At 50.4% G+C, this 16,947-nt stretch overlaps 1 long non-coding RNA gene across 1 annotated transcript in view; it reads left to right on the top strand.

The window, feature by feature from the left end:
• LOC127042414 (uncharacterized) overlaps positions 1–16,423 on the top strand; it is a 181,672-nt gene extending 165,249 nt beyond the window's left edge. Inside the window, exon 3 of the long non-coding RNA XR_007771937.1 lies at positions 16,086–16,423. This is a non-coding gene — a long non-coding RNA (uncharacterized LOC127042414). The remainder of the gene's footprint in view (positions 1–16,085) is intronic.
• The last annotated feature ends 524 nt before the right edge of the window (positions 16,424–16,947 follow it).

Raw genomic sequence — 16,947 nt, forward strand, 5'->3', positions numbered from 1 at the left:
GGAAACTTGGGGGACTGCTTGTACCATCAGTCAGGGTGAGAAATTGCTAATTCAAATTCTATCCATCTAGCATGTTAGGCTTAGTCTGAGTTTTGGTTATTTGCTAAATAATCTGCTTTGATCTGTTTGTTATCACTTATAATCACTTAATCTATCTTTCTGCAGTTAATAAACTTGTTTGATGCTTTATCTTAACCAGCGTATTTTGAGTGAAGTGTCTGGGGAAAATCTCAGCTTGTTGTGCACATCTGTCCCATATCGAGGGGAAGGGGAACTACATTAATGAGCTTGTATTATAGAGATCCCTGTGCACTATAAGATGGTATCATTCTGGATTTATACTACAGCAAGTGTGCAAGGTTGGGGAGTGGGAAATTGGCTCTTGTCTTCTATCTGTCCTTGAGTGGCTTAGGTAACGCACTCAGGTAGCTTCGTTGGCTGCATGGCGCCACCTGCTGTTGTGTTGGGTGATAACTGGCCCTGGAGAGGCTGGCGAAATCTCCAGCAAAGCAGTGTGAGAAGGGCCAGCCCAGCGTGAGGGTTAGAGGACACAGCAGTTCCCAGAAGCTCCACAAACTGCCTCCTGGGGGTGACAACCCATCATGCCCTACACTACACAAGTCTCAGCAGGTTTGTCACATGCTGTCCCCTCCCTTTCTCCATCCGAGATATTTCCTGCTTCCCACCACTTCTAGCAATTCCCACCCTCTTATGCATTTATTGCTCCTCAACCTCCAAGCAGAGCCCGCCACCCTGATAATCTCTTACCTGAGCCAGCTCCATTGCAGCCATTTCCTTGCCACTGAGAGGACGAGATGATCTGCAGCGAAACATGGATGTTATTCTCTGGCCTGCCGGGGTGAAAAGGGCAAGGTGTGAGAATTCAGACTAGGCTTTTGTCCATTCCACAAGCCGATTCCCCCCAGCTTTTCCCCTGCTAATGCACATTCTAGGTTCTAGCACACTGTGAAGCACAGAGTGACCTTATCCCAGTACAGGCCTAGCCCCCTCCCACCAGGGTGTAACCCTCTGACACATGGGGAAACCCTCCCAGTAACAGTCTCTCTCTTACACGTATCAAGTTTGCGGACAACACCAAGCTGGGAGGGGTTGTAAGTGCTTTGGAGGATTGGATTAAAATTCAAAATGATCTGGACAAACGGGAGAAATGATCTGAAGTAAATAGGATCAAATTCAGTAGAGACAAGTGCAAAGTACTCCACGTTGGAAGGAACAATCGGAGGCCAGAGAAGAGCAGAAACAAAGGAGTCACTTTGGGGGATTCTCCCTGTCATTGTCCCCAAGGCAGCTGTCTCAGGTTTACAAAGGTGTTTCATGTTCCAGTCTTTGTACAGTCTCTCCTGGGAGTGCCCCTTTCATGGACTGGGCCTAGTTTTAGTTGTTGGTAGTTAACAATCTTGGTTTATTGTTCATCTAACCAGTATGTGTGGATTGAAGTGTGTTGGAAACTCTGTTTGGGATAACAAGCTGGTGCATGTCATTTTCCGCTGATGAAATGACAGACTTCATATGAGCTTGGGTCGTTCAGTAGCGTGCTGGACAGTGCAAGATGCACATTTCTGGGGGAAAGTTGGGCACTTGAGAATTTGCTGGTTTTCTCCTGAGGTGTAATTCATGAGTGGCTGTCTAGCAGCACTCAATACTGTGTAGCTGGGAGTGAGTTACATGCTGGAGACTGTGTGTTAATTGGCCAAGAGGGGCTGTTCTCGCGGGAAAACAATGGAAAAGGCACCCCATGCTGGAGGACTGAGATACAGCTATTTAACAGTCCAGATTGTACTCTGGGTAACATCACAGACACTCATTATGACAGAGCCTCTTACAACACAGAGAAAGTAAATCCATGTCCCAGAAATCGAAGACTCCAGACAGAGGGCAAGTGTCCCTGGCACTGCTTCTTGCTGACAGAGAGGTTCAGAGACAGTGCGAGAATCCTGGGGAAGCTGGGAACAGGAAGCATGGGCTGGCGGGATTCGGTGGAGAAAGGGAACAGGAAGGGCAGGGATATTACTGAATCCAGGATCTTAGCAGTACTAGATGACAGGATAGCACATAGTGCAGCCCATTGGAAAACACAATCCCAACTATACATACAAAATGATGGGGTCTAAATTAGTTGTTTCCACTCAAGAGAGTGATCTTGGAGTCACTGTGGATAGTTCTCTGAAAACATCCACTCAATGTGCAGCAGCAGTGAAAAAAAGTGAACAATGTAGGAAATAATTAAGAAAGTGATAGATATGACAGAATATCTCATAGATCATATTTGTAAAAACAGCAAATAAATCCATGATACACCCACATCTTGAATACTGCATGCACATGTCACCCCATCTCAAAAATAGAAATATTGGAATTGGAAAAGGTTCAGAAAAGGGCAAGAAAAATGATTAGGGGTATGGGACAGTTATGCCAGACCTAACCCCCAGTTTCACTTGAGCAAACAGGAGATATTTGACACTGTGCAATATGGCTCCTGTGCTCTGTTCCCAAAGTGTTCTGCAGCAGAGGAGGGTCTCTGGTATTATGTGTGTCACTGGCCTATTGGGGTGATGCTGAAACAGGACAGGGTACAGATGGCATTGTGGGGGTGGCGTGAACCTTCACTCTTCATTTCCCCTTCCAAGAACAGAAGGGACAGGAACCCTTACCCAGCGAGGTCACAGTCTCATAGTTCTCCTGCATGACATCCCAGTAGAGGGCTCTCTGAGTGGGGTCCAGCAGAGCCCACTCTTCCCTGGTGAAATACATAGCCATCTCCTTGAAGGTCACCAGCCCCTGAAAGAGTAAGAGTCCAACACTAAGGACTTGCTGCCCCACTCACAGCCCCACTATTTGTGGCAGAGAAGAGTGAATCAAATGGAAGCTCTGGGTGGATCATAGTCAGGAGAGTCCCACCTGCCCATCAATTTCCTGACCCCCCCTGCCCATCAATTTCCTGCTCTGCGCCCGCCCCTCCCACGCTCCCTGTCACTCCCCCGCCCCGCTCCAGCCCCGCCCCCAGCGCCCGGCGGAACGTTACGGCTGGTCCGGGCAGGGGGAAGGGCAGCGGCTTCAGCGGCTGTTACTGGGCATGCGCAGTGCCCGGGAGTAGCACATTGCTATGGGGAGGGATTTAATACACCGCCCCACCCTGCCGGGCCCGTGGTCCGCCCCTCCCCCCCACAGGACGGCCGGGCCCCGGTCCCCCCATCCCAGCGGGGCGGGCGGGCGGATCCTCCTGCAGCTCCACTGGGGCCGAGGCGCCTTCAAGGCTTCTCCCAGGCTCCCTGGGGTAGAGTCACTTTCCTGCCCCCCAGCGCCTCTCATTCCCCGGGGGCTCCGGGTCACAATGTCCCACCGCCCTTCCCCCACCTGCAGCTCCGGATTCTCCCCTCCCGCCCCCGCCAGCCACACCAAGGGGAACCCCCGGGCCCCAGTCTCTGTCCCCACCTGGATCCCAGCGGGGCCGGGGGCAGATCCTGGCTGCAGCTGAGACCAGCGGCTCCGCTCCGGCTCAGGGCAGCTCCAGCGCTGCTGGCAGCACGTGCAGAACCAGGAAGCAGCTGTTCAGCCGGGGCTACGCGTCACAATGTGCCAGAGCCCCGCCCCCAGGAGCTGCCCTGCCCATGGGCTGTGCCAGAGCCCCGCCCCCAGGAGCTGCTCCGCCCCCGCTCTGTGCTGGAGCCCCGCCCCGAGGAGCTGCCCCGCCCCCGAGCTGAGCCAGATCCCCACCCCCAGGAGCTGCCCGCACCTGGGATGTGTCAGAGCCCCGCCCCCTGGAATTTCCCCATGTTGGGTCTCTGAGCTTTGTTCTCCTGCCGCCTTCTTCCCAGCACCCCCTGCTCCCTTCCTGTGTCTGCAAACACCCCCCCTCCCCCGGGGCCTGCTGCAGTGCTCGCTGAGGCTGACTCCAGTGGCTGAAGTTGCCTCCATCTCTGCTTCACCTGGAGTGGGAGAGACAAAGAGAGGAGATGGTCCCAGGGTGTGAAACCAGAATCAAGGGGCAAGGAAAGAAGGACTGTTTGGAAAGGTGGGTTTTTTGTGGGGGGGGGGGTGAGCCAGAGGGATTCAGAAGAAGTTGGGCAGCAGAGGCTCAGGGAAATTGAGGGGAACCTCCTGGGTGTCTCAGTGTTGCCCAGGGTTTGTACAGCACCTTGCATAATATGGGGTCTGATCTCAGTCATGGTCTGTGCAGCACCTGGGAGCCCTGATGTCTGTTTCCTGATCAGAGGCTCTGGGAATGGAGAGAGGGAAACCTCAGCACCTGTAGGTTAATGCAGCCCTGTGTGCAACCCCTGCTAGGATGATCCGACAGCAAATGTGAAAAATTGGGATGGGGGTGGGGTTAATAGGCACCTATATAAGAAAAAGACCCAAAAATCGGGACATCTAGTCATGCTAGTCCCTGCTGTTCTCATAAGGGGTCGGCTTAGAGAGGGTTTGGCTACACTTGCAGCTGTCCAGCGCTGGGAGTTAAAGCTGTCTTCCTACAGCTGTTTAGGGAAAGCGCTGCAGTGTGGACACACTGACCGCTACCAGCACTCTGTCATGGCCACATTTGCAGCGCTGTTGGGAGTGGTGCATTATGGGCAGCTATCCCAGCATTCAAGTGGCTGCAATGTGCTTTTCAAAAGAGGAGGGTGGGGTGGAGTGGAGTGTGACACGGAGCGTGGGGGAGACAGAGCGAGTGGATTTTTGGAGCTGACACTGTGTCAGCTCCCTGCCTGGCAAGTTCAAGCCTCCTCCCCCACCCCTCTCTCATTCACTAAATGCAAATAGCCGCCTTTGTTTTTTTTCTCACAGACCAGATAAGCCGCTGATCCAAAACAGACACCCCCCCGTGCCCACCCGGCTGCTTCTCTCCTCAAGCAAACACCAGCTGTGGGTGTTCCAAAGGGATCCCCCTGCCTCTGCTCATTCACTGCAAACAGTAACTGTGTTTGGTTTTTAGATAAGCAGCTCCGGGAGCCTTCAGCTCACAACAAAACAAACAGAGGCATCACACCAAAACAAAGAGTGTTATCTCTACTTAAAAGCATTATGGGAAGGTTCCGGAGGTCAGTGACAGCGTAGTAAGATTAATCACTGTTTACACTGGCACCCCAGCGCTGCATCACCAACTCTGTTCTCTTTATTCCTCTGGTCGAGGTGGAGCACATGCAGCACTGTAGCCAGGGAAATACAGCGCTGTATGTGCCTTGCCAGTGTGGACGGGGAGTAAGTTACAGCGCTGTAAAGCCACCACCTGCACTGTAACTCTCCAGTGTAGCCAAGGCCTGAGTTGTAGTAATAATAGCAGCCAAGAATCCGGTGCCACCTTCTAGACTAACAGACGTATTGGAGCATGAGCTGTCGTGGGTGAATACCCACTTCATCAGATGCAACAATAGTCCCATATGGGCTAGTGGTCAGGATTCCTGGTTTTCACCCAGGTGGCCTGGGTTCAACTTCTGGTGTGGGAAGAGTGCAGAGCTTTTGCCCAGAGTGGAGGCAGGAAATGAAAGGAACAGGAAGGGATCCTGCCAGCAGTGGAGTTAGACAGTGTAGGGAGGGGACCCCAGAAGTGGGGGTGGGGCAGTGGTTTGGGGGGAGATGAGGGAAGGATCCCAGCAGTGCGGGAAGTTGACAACCTGGAGAGCACAGGCCTGGAATGGGGACCTGGAAGAGTGAATGTGTCCCTCTAAACCCATCAACTGCAGACTAGGCAGGCTTGGAAGGATTGTGTATTTGTTGGTAAATGTCAATTTCTGTGTAAACACACAACCCAATGGCAAAATATTTCCATCAATAATCATCAAAATTGACAGATGGGCAAAGTAAGAAACTTGCTGCTTGAGAACTTATGTTGTAGGAGCAGCAGTGATCTGTATGCTCTGTATAACCTGTATGCTCAAAAGGTCTGTTAAACTCCCCCATCTTGTGTCCTTTCCCGCTTTGAATGCCTGTGAAGTGGCTTTCCCACTCTCCTTTGTACCTCCAGTGAATGCCCTTCACCCGGCCCATCTGGCCAGTGGTTCGCTGTGTTACATTCTATTGCACCTCAGGGAGACTGATCTTCATCGCACCGTCCATCGCTGCGCTCTGGGACACTTACCTTAAAGGATCCTGACATCTCCACTGCCAGGCCTGTCCTGGGAGCGTGAGTATGAGTGTGACACCCTCTCCCATCCCTTCTTTTGAGCTTAGCTATCAAGCTAATAAATGTGCTGCTTTCTGCCAAACTCTGGGGGGGAGGGGCATTATTAGTCCTCTTTAAGCTTACTAACTGACCCAATTTTGGGTAACACAAGCAACATTGTTCGATCTGTTATTGTACCAAAGGGGGAGATGGTTGTCTATAAAGGAGGGTGAAGACTAAATGCCTCTGATGAGAATGGGATTTGAAGCCATGCAGGCAGAGCATAATGGGGTAGCAGTCCATCACCTTAACCACTCGGTCACCTCATCTGAGCTGTCAAAAAACGGACAGGAGGAGAAATCTAAGGCCGGCAGAGATAGGGACACTAAGGAGTTTTTAAATACTAAGCAAAAGCAGGGTCTGAATGAGCTCCCCTCTCTCACCTAGTGAGGAGCTGGGGAAAGACTTCCAGAACAGACCGTGTTTGCATAGACACACCTACTCTGCCTAGCTATGCAGCATGATGGGGCTGCTTCCCCAAAATGACCAGTTTGGGATGGTCTTGGGTTACAAATGACTTTAGGATTGAGTGGAATGAAATGTTATTCTCCTTCTTGTATGAGTGAAGGGCAGCAGAACATACCTAGTCCGTCCTGATGGAGGGGTAGGTGAGTGAGGAATAGCTTTTATTGGACTGCAGAGAAGTGATTGAGGACGTCACCCTAAACCAGTGGTCCCCAAACATTTCACATTGTGCCCTCTTAGCCATGGCTGTGGCCCCTCGGAAGCCACGGTCAAGAACCGGGGCCGGGAGGAGTGGGGCTGTTGCTTGCTGGGGTGAGGGGTGCGGACAGGGGTAAAGGGGTCGACGCCGGGCTGGGAGCCAGAGTCTCAGGCTGAGGGTGGGGTTGGGGAAGAGCTGTGGCAGAGTGGTGCTCCCTCCCTGCCCTCTATGTGGGCTGGCTCAGGTCCTGAGGTGCCCCCATGAATGTTCCTCTGTGTCCCCCTAGGAGTCGCACCCCACATTATGGGGACCACTGAACCCTACTCGCTAAGCCGGGGCTAGTGATGCCAAACCCCCGGGAAAGGGAGAACAAGTGTGGGGGCCCCAGCACCAGAACCATGCCCCTACCTTCTGTCTGTGGCTCTACCCCCTTCCACCCATGGCCCCATCCACTGTCACTTCTGTTCCACCCCTTCCCCCACCAGCCCCACCCTATCACTCCTTTACCCCTGCCTCGCTGTGGCCCTGAGACCAGAGAAGCTCTGTGCCCCTGCTGCAGCCCCCGGGCTGTAGCAGGGAGCGGGAGCTCCTCCAGCCCTGGGGCTGACATAGGGGAGATTTTTCCAGGGGGACCTAACTTGGCCAGGGCCCCTGATCATGGGCCCCACTGTCCCCTTGGCAGTGCAAGGTTTGGGAAGGCTGAGCCCCCTTGTCATACACAGATAGCTAAGGGTTAATGTTCTTTTACCTATAAAGGGGTAACACCAGTAACCTAAAACACCTGACCAGAGGACCAATCAGGAAACAAGACTTTTTCAAATCTGGGTGGAGGGAAGTTTGTGTGTGAGTTCTTTGTTCTTTGTCTTGTGTCTGTGGCGTCTCGGCTATGAGAGTGATTTTTCTATCTCCTGCCTTTCTAATCTTCTGTTTCCAAGTTGTAAGTACAAAGATAATAAGACAATAAGTTTATATTGGTTTTTTTTGTATTTACATGTGTGTAGTTGCTGGAATGTTTAAATTGTATTCTTTTTGGATAAGGCTGTTTATTCATTTTTTTCTTTTAAGCAAATAACCCTGTATTTGTCACCTTAATACAGAGAGACCATTTTTATGTCCTTTTCTTTCTTTTTATATAAAGCTTTCTTTTTAAGACCTGTTGGATTTTTTCTTTAGTGGGGACTCCAGGGAATTGAGTCTGCAGCTCACCAGGGAATTGGTGGGAGGAAGAAGTCAGGGGGAAAATCTCGTTGTGTTAGATTTACTAGCCTGACTTTGCATACCCTCTGGGTAAGGGGGAAGAGAGATTAGCTATCTTGGTACTTCTATTTCCAGGACTGGAAACAGGGAGGGGGGAGTAACTAAGCTTGGAGGTTTTCATGCTAACACCCATATTTTGGACGCTAAGGTCCAAATCTGGAAAAAAATGTTATGACACACCTCCCCCCTGAGCCTCCATTACGAGCCGCCTAGGCTACCACTGCTCAGTGTGTGGCCAGTCTCTGTGTTTTCTGCTGCTCGTTCTGGGGAGCCTGGCCGGCCTTAGGGGTGGTGCCCCCCGATAGCCGCCCAGGGCTCCAGGGGTCAAAGGGCACCGTGTGGCAGTGCAAAGGTGCTCACTGCTCTCCCCTGCCCCAATGCTCCTCCATGGGTCCATAGAGGTTTGAGGGGAGTAAGGAGCAACCCTATGTGCTCCATGCGTCCTGGTCACTTTTCCCACTTGGGCTGTGCTGTGAGGGGAGCATCAGAAGCTGCTGCTCTCTGCCCTCCCGCTATGCAGCCCGGCTGAGGAAAGTGACCTGGATGCCGGGAGCTCGGATGATCTCACTTCTTGCCCCCACAGCCCCTAGGGGTGCCCAGATGAGCAGCGTTCCAGGGAGGAGTGTGGGGCAGCAATGCCAGCTGCTCCATGCTCACTGGTCAGTCTCCCCATGTGGGTGCAGGAGGGGGTGCAAGGGTTTCTGTGGTGCCTATTCTATCAATATCGTCACTCAATACCAGGCACTCAAATTCACCAGTCTTAGTACTTAGACGTTTAGCATTTGTATTTAAGCACTTCTAAAATGTGTCCCATTTTAGCTGTCTGCTATTACATGATGTAATTGAGGGAGACTCTTTCATTTCACTGTTTCTCATCAGAACCTACCTGTACATTGTCATCTTCCATCCTCTCCACCTTACTAGGCTATAGAGAATCCCTGTGAATAGTTCCTCTCCTAACGGATGTCTCTGTCTGAACCCTGTGCTCCTCAGCGCCTGTCGGCTTTCCCCAGCTCTGAGGCTGTGTCTACACCGCGCACCTTACCACGGTGCAGCTGTGCCACTCTAACCATGCCATTGTAAGGTGCGCTGTGTGGCCGTCCTTATCGCTGAGAGAGAGCTTCCCCGGCAACAAAGCCAAACTACCTCCAATGAGGGGCAGGAGCTTTGTCACCGGGAGCACAGCTCCACCTATGATGCGCTGTTCACACTGCCGCTTTTCATGGCTCAAATTTTGGCATTCGGGGAGTGTTTTTTCTCACCGCAGAGAGACAAAATTTTTAGCAACAAAAGCCGAAATTAAAAAAAACTCCTCTGCAACCTATTTAATTTTACCTTTATACAACCTTTATACTGCCTCCAGTTCTGGTATCCTCATTTGAAAAAGATGTTGTGAAATTGGAGCTAGGGCAGCAAAGAGCCACCAAATGTTCTGAGGGCTGGAGAAAAATGCCTTCCAGGGAGCTATTGAAAGAGCTCAACCTGTTTAGCTTATCAAAAGAAGATTGAAAGGTGATTTCACTGAAATGTTGAAGGGCCTTAATGGAGAGAAAAGATTGGGTATTTACGGGCTCTTGAATGGAGCAGAGAAAGGCATAACAAGACCCAATGGCTGGAAAGTGAAAAGAGACAAATTCATATTACAACTGAGGCACAATAGTTAACAGCGAGGATGATTCACCACAGGAGCAAGCTACCAAGGAAAGTGGTGGTTTCACCATCTCCTGATGTCATTTAATGAAGACTAGATGCCTTTCTGGAATGTGTTTGCCCCCAAAGTAGCTGTTATGTCATACAGGAGGCCTGTGATCTGCAGGTTAGATGCTCTAATGGTGTCTTCTGACCATGAAGTCGACTAATTTCTGAAAAACTGAGTGTAGCATTGGGAGCAGCGTCTGATGTTTTTCTGTCTAGCCGGCTTGCTGCCTAGAACGAACGCTCCTTGAGTGGGGTGATCCACAGGGAGTAGCTCAAACCTCCAAAGTGCCTGGCCAGGGGCAGGACATTAGCCCAGCAAGGGAGGGGTGTGGCAGTGACATCACAAAGGCCTTTTGCAGGACCTCAGACTATTGGTCAAAGGTGGTGGGGAGGTGGTGACCTCACAGAGAGATGCTGACATCAGCCAGGCAGGACAGGGGCGAGGGGCCAGGGAAACCTCAGAGACCTCTGTGGCTTTGCTTCAGCACGTTTCCTTCTCCAGGTCTCTCTTTGAGGACTGAGAGATTATTTGGGGTCATGGACGTGAGCGCCAGGAGGAACCTCTTTCGAGTTTCCTCCTTCCCTTGTAGTGATTTTACTAGAAAACAGCCGTCCCTATTTAGAAGGTAAGAGCCTCCTGGAGGTTTGAAACCTGTTCAGTCTGATCTATCTGGTGACAAGTGAATTCTAGGCATGGAAAACACGAGCTTAAGGAGGCAGAATTTTATTGCACACCTGGGATTTTGTCCCTTAGAATCGCTGGGGACATTAGGGTGTGTCCTTTTTGTTTCACCTCTTCCTCCATCCCTCCCTCCTCTTCTTCTCTTGCTTCTTTTGTCCTTTCTCCTGTTCCCTTCCCAACAACAGGACGGAGGTGTGTGTGTGTGTGTGTGTGTTGCAGGGAAGTCCTCTGCAGCTCCCACTATGGAAGGTCCACCCAAAAATGTGGGACTGAAATAGTGCTCGGGCAGTGATCCCCACCGGTGACCTGGGCCATCCTTTGGGCTCTCTGGTGAGAACCCTCAGCCTCCCGTCCTCCGTCTCTACCCTGATTGGTTGAGCAGGGGGATATTGACAGGGAGGAGACTCAGGTCCTTGTTGTTCTCTTTTAAGATCAAGTAAATAAGTCAGAACCAGTTCTATCTTTGATTAATTTTGCTGCTTCTCTGCATTAATTGTCTCTGAGCAGTTGATGATTCCCTCTAATATTGCAGTTCTCCTCAAATACTTGCTGAATAATTACTGTCACTGTTGTTGGTCTGGGGCTCATCTGAGAGCACAGTATTCAGGTCATTCAATGTCTGAAATTCAAGATCCGATGGTTTGTTTGAAAATCAGGGCTCTTCGGTCCTATTCCCAACACTGCCTCTGACGGGCTGTGTGACCTAAGACAAGTCAATTCTCCTTTCTCAGCCTGAGCTTCTCCCTCTTTCAAGTAGGGATAATAATGATCCGCTCTTACCTACCTCATGGTGGGTGAAGGATGCGGATCCATTTGGGAGTGTCACTAGAAGTAGTGCATAATATGAAGTTTCCCAGATTATGACATAATAGATTAGCTGAAATAGTCTATTTTATTTGTATTTTTTTATTTTGAAATTGTTAATAGTAGCAACGACTTAGCTCAGATTGAAGCATCTTATCTAATGGTTGAGATGTAAGTGTCTCCTCTTTGTGTGCGAGGAGACAATTTAACACACTCTGACAAAGAGGAGATGCTTTTGTTTTGCAACAAAATATTTTTGCAAAGATCTTTCATCCCACTTGTTATGATTTTGAGAAACAAACTGGTTTAGTCTAAATGGGATTTTCGGACAGAAACGGTTTGAATGAAATTTTCCCACCATCTCGATTCCTGGGCTCTGGGGTGTTTTCATCTGTTAGAACAGGAGTCAGAACTGGTTGCTTCTCTTTCTGGCTCTGCCATCGCCTTGTTGTGTAGGCCTTGGGTAGGTCACTTCCCTTCTCCCATCTGTCCAATCGGAACAGGAACAGTTCTCGAACTATGGGCAGTTTAGAGCCCAAGTGAGATAAGGGGTATTAAAACCCTCTGTGAAGGAGAAAGGGGAGTTTCACAGTGTTTAGCACCAAGGAATTCTAAAGTTTGCCAAAATGTCTAGTCTGTGGAAACAAGAAATGGTCGGGACCAAACTTATTAACCACTGCCTTTTTAAAGCCCATTCAAAGATGTGAGTCCCTATCTTTTAGGTACCTGTGGTTCTTTGCCAGCAGCAGAGAAGAGGTTCCTGCCTCCGTTTTTGTGGCCTTAACAAACCAGGTGTTGTGCCCCAGTTCTCGTCTGAGACCCCTGAAAAAGAACATCTTCCCATCCATGAACAAGACAGGACCTATCTTTCAAAGGGGAACAAAAAGACCTCTGGGACTTACAGACTAGCTAGCCTGACTGCCATAGCTGGAGAGATCCTGCAATACATTCTTAAACACTCAGTTTGTCAGCAGCACCTACAGGATGATTTGGTTCTTATGACTAGTGAGCGTGGAATTGTCAAGAACAAATCATTCCAAACCAATCCTCTTTCCTTCTTTGGCAGGGTTCTGGGCCTGGTAGAGGTGAGTAAACAATAGATGGGGTCTAGCTTGGTGTTACTAAGGCTTTTGACACAGTCCCATAGGACATTCTCAGAAGCAAACGAGGGAAATGTAGTCCAGCTGCAATCAGTGTAATGTGGGTGCAGAGCTGGTTGAAAGCCAAGACTCCAGGAGCCCTTCTCCATGTTTAGCTGCCCAACGGGGAGGGTGAACCTAGTGGGTCTGGCAGGGATCAGTCCGGTGTCAGGTACTATTCTATATTTTCATGAATGATTTGGAAAATGGAGTGGAGAGCATGCTCCTAAATTTTACAACTGACACCAAGCACTTTGGAGCACAGGATTGAAATTCAAAACACCTTTAACAAATTGGAGACTTGGTCTTCTTGAGCCAAACTCCATGGTTAGGGCTCTCTCTCTACACTGGGCTGAAGTAAAACCCCAGAGCCAAGCACTCCTCCTGGGCAGTGAGCTCCGACCTTGAATGGTCAGATGCTGCTTAGCACTGTCAGAGCAGCTGTTGCTGGGGGATTCTCCCAGCACTTTCCAATAGCTGGGGACAGAGCCCGAGAGTGGGGAGCAACTTGCCCAAAGTCCCCAGAAAAAGGAAAACAACCAGCAGAGGAACCAATAGGAAACCCAGCAATGGAACTCAGGAGTCCTGGGGGTGTGCTGTGGTGACCAGATGTCCCAATTTTATAGGGACAGTCCGAATTTTGGTGTCTTATCTAGGATCCTATTACCCCCCACGCCGTCCCGATTTTTCACACTTGCTGTCTGGTCACCCTAGGGTGTGCACATGTGTGGGTCCCAGCTGCTCCCTGCCCCCCTCATTGAAGCAGATGTGCAGGGTTACTGCCCTGGGAAGTGCAGGGCACCAGTGGATGTGGGGTTGGCTGGAGGTAGGGTCTGGCTTCAGGCAGGGCAAGGGCTGCGTGGCTGGCTGGCTTCAGGCAGTGGGGTGCATCAGGGGTTGGCTGGAGACAGGGCACGGAGGATGCGGCTGGTGCAGGCAAAGCAGAAGGTGCAGGGCTGGCTGGAGACAGAGGCTGACTGCCGGCAGGGCAGGGCAGCGGGTGCAGGGCTGGCTGCGGGCAGGGCCGGTGCAAGGAAGTTTCATGCCCTAGGCGAAACTTCCACCTTGCACCCCCCCCCCCCCCCGCACCCCTGCCCTGAGGTGCCCCACCCGTGGCAGCTCCCCCCTCCACCCTGAGGCTCCCCTCTTGTTGCAACTCTCCTGCTCTGTCCTGCGGCACCCCCCTCGCCCGAGCTCACCCCTGCTCCGAGCACGAGCACCCCGAGCACGCCGTGGCCGCTTCACTTCTCCCACCTCCAAGACTTGCGGCGCCTAAGCCTGCCAGGCAGTCAAGCACCCTCCTCTGAGCCACAGCAGCCCTGACAGTTGACAATAGAGGCACCTTAACCCCTGAGTTCCTTCAATGTGTCCCCCTCGGGGGTCCAGCTCCGATCACCAGATACTCGGGGTATGTCTATACCACCTGCCGAATCGGTGGGCAGCGATCGATCCAGCGGGGGTTGATATACCGCGTCTAGTGTAGATGCAATACACTGAGTGCTCTCCCCTCGCCTGCTGTACTCCAGCTCGGTGAGAGGCGCAGGCAGAGTCTACGGGGAGCTGCAGCAGTCAATTCACCGAGACTGTGACATTATAATTGTTAGGCCTGAATAAAGATATAGTAGACAAAACCAGGTATGCCAACCTGACCAAAGTCAGGCTAACAGAGGTTTGTGGGTAATCCCTGAGTGGAAAACACTGAGAAGCAGCAGCATGTCTCACAAGCGCTGGGAAAAAGTGAGATAAGAGAGAAGCTGCATTCCTGGCATAGTACCAGATGTGCTGTGTTCGGGCAGCTCCTTCCAAGAACTGATAAGAGTCCTAGTTTCCCAGCCTCCTTGTTTTCACTCCCTGGTTTTGTTCTTTGTTTGTTTTTAACTCCCCTACATTTCTAACTTTAGGCATGCATGTATACTAAAGGTGTCTAGTTTCTAGTTGTTAGAAGAAGGGGGTGGGTTGCTCCAGTGAATAATTTATGACGCGACGGAACTGTCTATATAGGCTTGTACTAAGATGTAAAGAGCAGGCTGGTTCTCTCTGGAGACGAGCTGCTCTCTATTGATGCGTGCACTTGTCAATAAAGAGCTTTTGATCGGACCTTGCTGGTGTTGCCTGTCTCTCTCGCGGTCAGACAACGAACTTTGCCGTCTGGGTTAGAGTCCCTGACATCTTTGGCGACTCCGCCGGGACCCGTCTGACTCTCCGGCGGGGGATCGGACCCTGAGGCAACGCAGCGCGCATCCTCCAGTTTAGAGGAGACTTGCCTGGTGATCTGATCTCTGCGTTGGCGATAAGGCGTGTTCTGTGAACCAGCTGAAACTCGTAGAAATCTAGCAACATCCACCTACCCATTGAGTAGGGTCCAGGTTGTCGGGGTTAGAGTCCCTGACTACTTAGGTCTGGGTTAGAGTCCCAGTCCAGGTTTGCACAGGATCCAAGTTTTCTGGGTTAGAGTCCCAGCCTGGGTTTGAGTTTCAGTCCAGGTGTTCAAGTCCCTGGAGAGGTAAGCGAGCGCTCGACGCGGGGAGGTGGGGGTTAGAGTCCCTTTACCTCGACCCGGGGAGGAGGGGTTAGAGTCCCTTCATGAAGAGGGGTTAGAGTCCCTTCATTAAAATGAGACAAGTTGGCAGTAAGTGCCCGGGGGATGCCCCGTTGTCTCTGATACTTAGAGATTGGAAAGAGATTTCTGAGACAGCTGATCTAGTTAAATTTAAGATGAGAAATCTGTGTTGGATCCAATGGCCATCATTTACCTTTCATTTGTCCCCAACTAGAGACTGGCCGGTGGGTGAAACCTTTTCCACAGATAGGAGGAACTCCTTAAGGGATATTTTGGTTGATCTTAGGCCAAGACAAATGGATTACTTGTTTGTATGGTATAATTATAAACCCATGGAGGGATGGGTAGCTTTCGAAGCTGTTTGTATGGAGAGCTCTTGTAAAAAAATCACCCACCATATGCACCAGAGCCGCACCGGGAGGAGGACAATTTTGTTCCTGTTCTTCCCCGTCTGATGGAGTGCAAGGATTCAAAAGCAGGTTAGGGACAGTTCAGGGACAGAGGAGAATCAAGGGGGAGCTCAGAGTGATGTTCCCTCATCTTCAGAGGAATCAGGCAGCCTCACCCCCTCTGTGCAGCCTCCAGCCAGCCTTTTGCAAACTTGGTCAGGGACTGCTTTTCAAACACCCCCAATATTACAGCAGCCCTTGTCCTTACCCTTGGGGACCCCCACTAGGTTACTTAACTCCATGAGAGAGAATGTTTCTGAGACACCTCTGATATTACAAGCCTCATTGAGAACTTATCTGGTTCTACTGGTTGCTGGGGAACATGAGATGGTTTTACCCATACCCTGTTTGCAATTTCAAATTTGTTTAACTGGCAGTGCACTATGCCTCACTTATGAGACAATCCTGAGGCAGTGGAAAGAATGTTCTGCACAATCTTTTTCACTCATGTGCCCACTTGGGCAAATGTAAATCAGTTATTAGATACTCTCATGACAGAAGATGAAAGACAAAAAGTAAAAGAAAAATCTGCAGCTCATTTGAATGCACCTTGGCTAATTACTGACCCTAACTGTAATCGCAATAATCCAGCTCAAAAGACAAAGTTGGATGGATTTTTAAAAGCTGTTTTGAATGGTATTAGAGATGCAGGGGAGGCTACGCCAAATTGGAGCAAGGTAACTGCTTGTGTTCAGCATCCAGATAAGCACCTCTCTGACTTTTGTGCTCGACTGATTTGTGAAGTTAAAAAGCATGGGAATTTAAATCCTGAAACTGATCATGGAAAGGAGATGGTTAAAATGGTTTTCATGTCACAATGTGCAAAGGATATTGCAAAAAGATTTAGAAAGCATCCAGATGGTACGCAAGGGAAAAGTTTGTCTGAAGTAGTTAGCATTGCTACTAGAATGTTTAATGGGAAAGAGAAAAAGAAAGAAAAAGACATAAGGAACGGGTTAATTTAAAAATCATCTTGGCCCCGGGATGGAAGGAGGGGGGTGCTCTGCGTTCAGGGTCAGGAATCGGCGCGGACTGTGCTTGGTGCAGGGAGGGGCTGCTTTCGGCCCCAGCTGGCTGTGAAGGAAAAAATATAGACAGAGGCGAAGCAAAGGAAATACAAGTTACAGAACTGAAATTACATTTGCAAAGCTTAACTGTCCAGTAAGATCCAACAGTGTGCCTTTGTGACCCTGGAGTCGGTGTGGCTTGGTGACACCAAAGAAGCCACAGGCAGCCGGCCTGGACTGGAATCTCTGAAAGAGACGCCGCAGGAGATTCCAGGGTGTAAAAGAACAGCCCTCCCAAGAGCAGAAGCATGTTGGAAATTCTGGACAAGCTGTATACAGAATAATCTCCCTTCCACCTCTCCCCCTCCTCTGAACATTATACACAGAAGTGGCCAGTCTAGACGTACGTGTGTAAGTATGAAAGGAGCTTCGGGCTTGGGGCATTAATATTTTCCTGAGTGATGTGGGAGCGTTCCCAACACTCTCCGTTGTTGTTTTATTATTTT

Source organism: Gopherus flavomarginatus, unplaced genomic scaffold (assembly GCF_025201925.1).
Source record: "Gopherus flavomarginatus isolate rGopFla2 unplaced genomic scaffold, rGopFla2.mat.asm mat_scaffold_40_arrow_ctg1, whole genome shotgun sequence".
NCBI lineage: Eukaryota > Metazoa > Chordata > Testudines > Testudinidae > Gopherus > Gopherus flavomarginatus.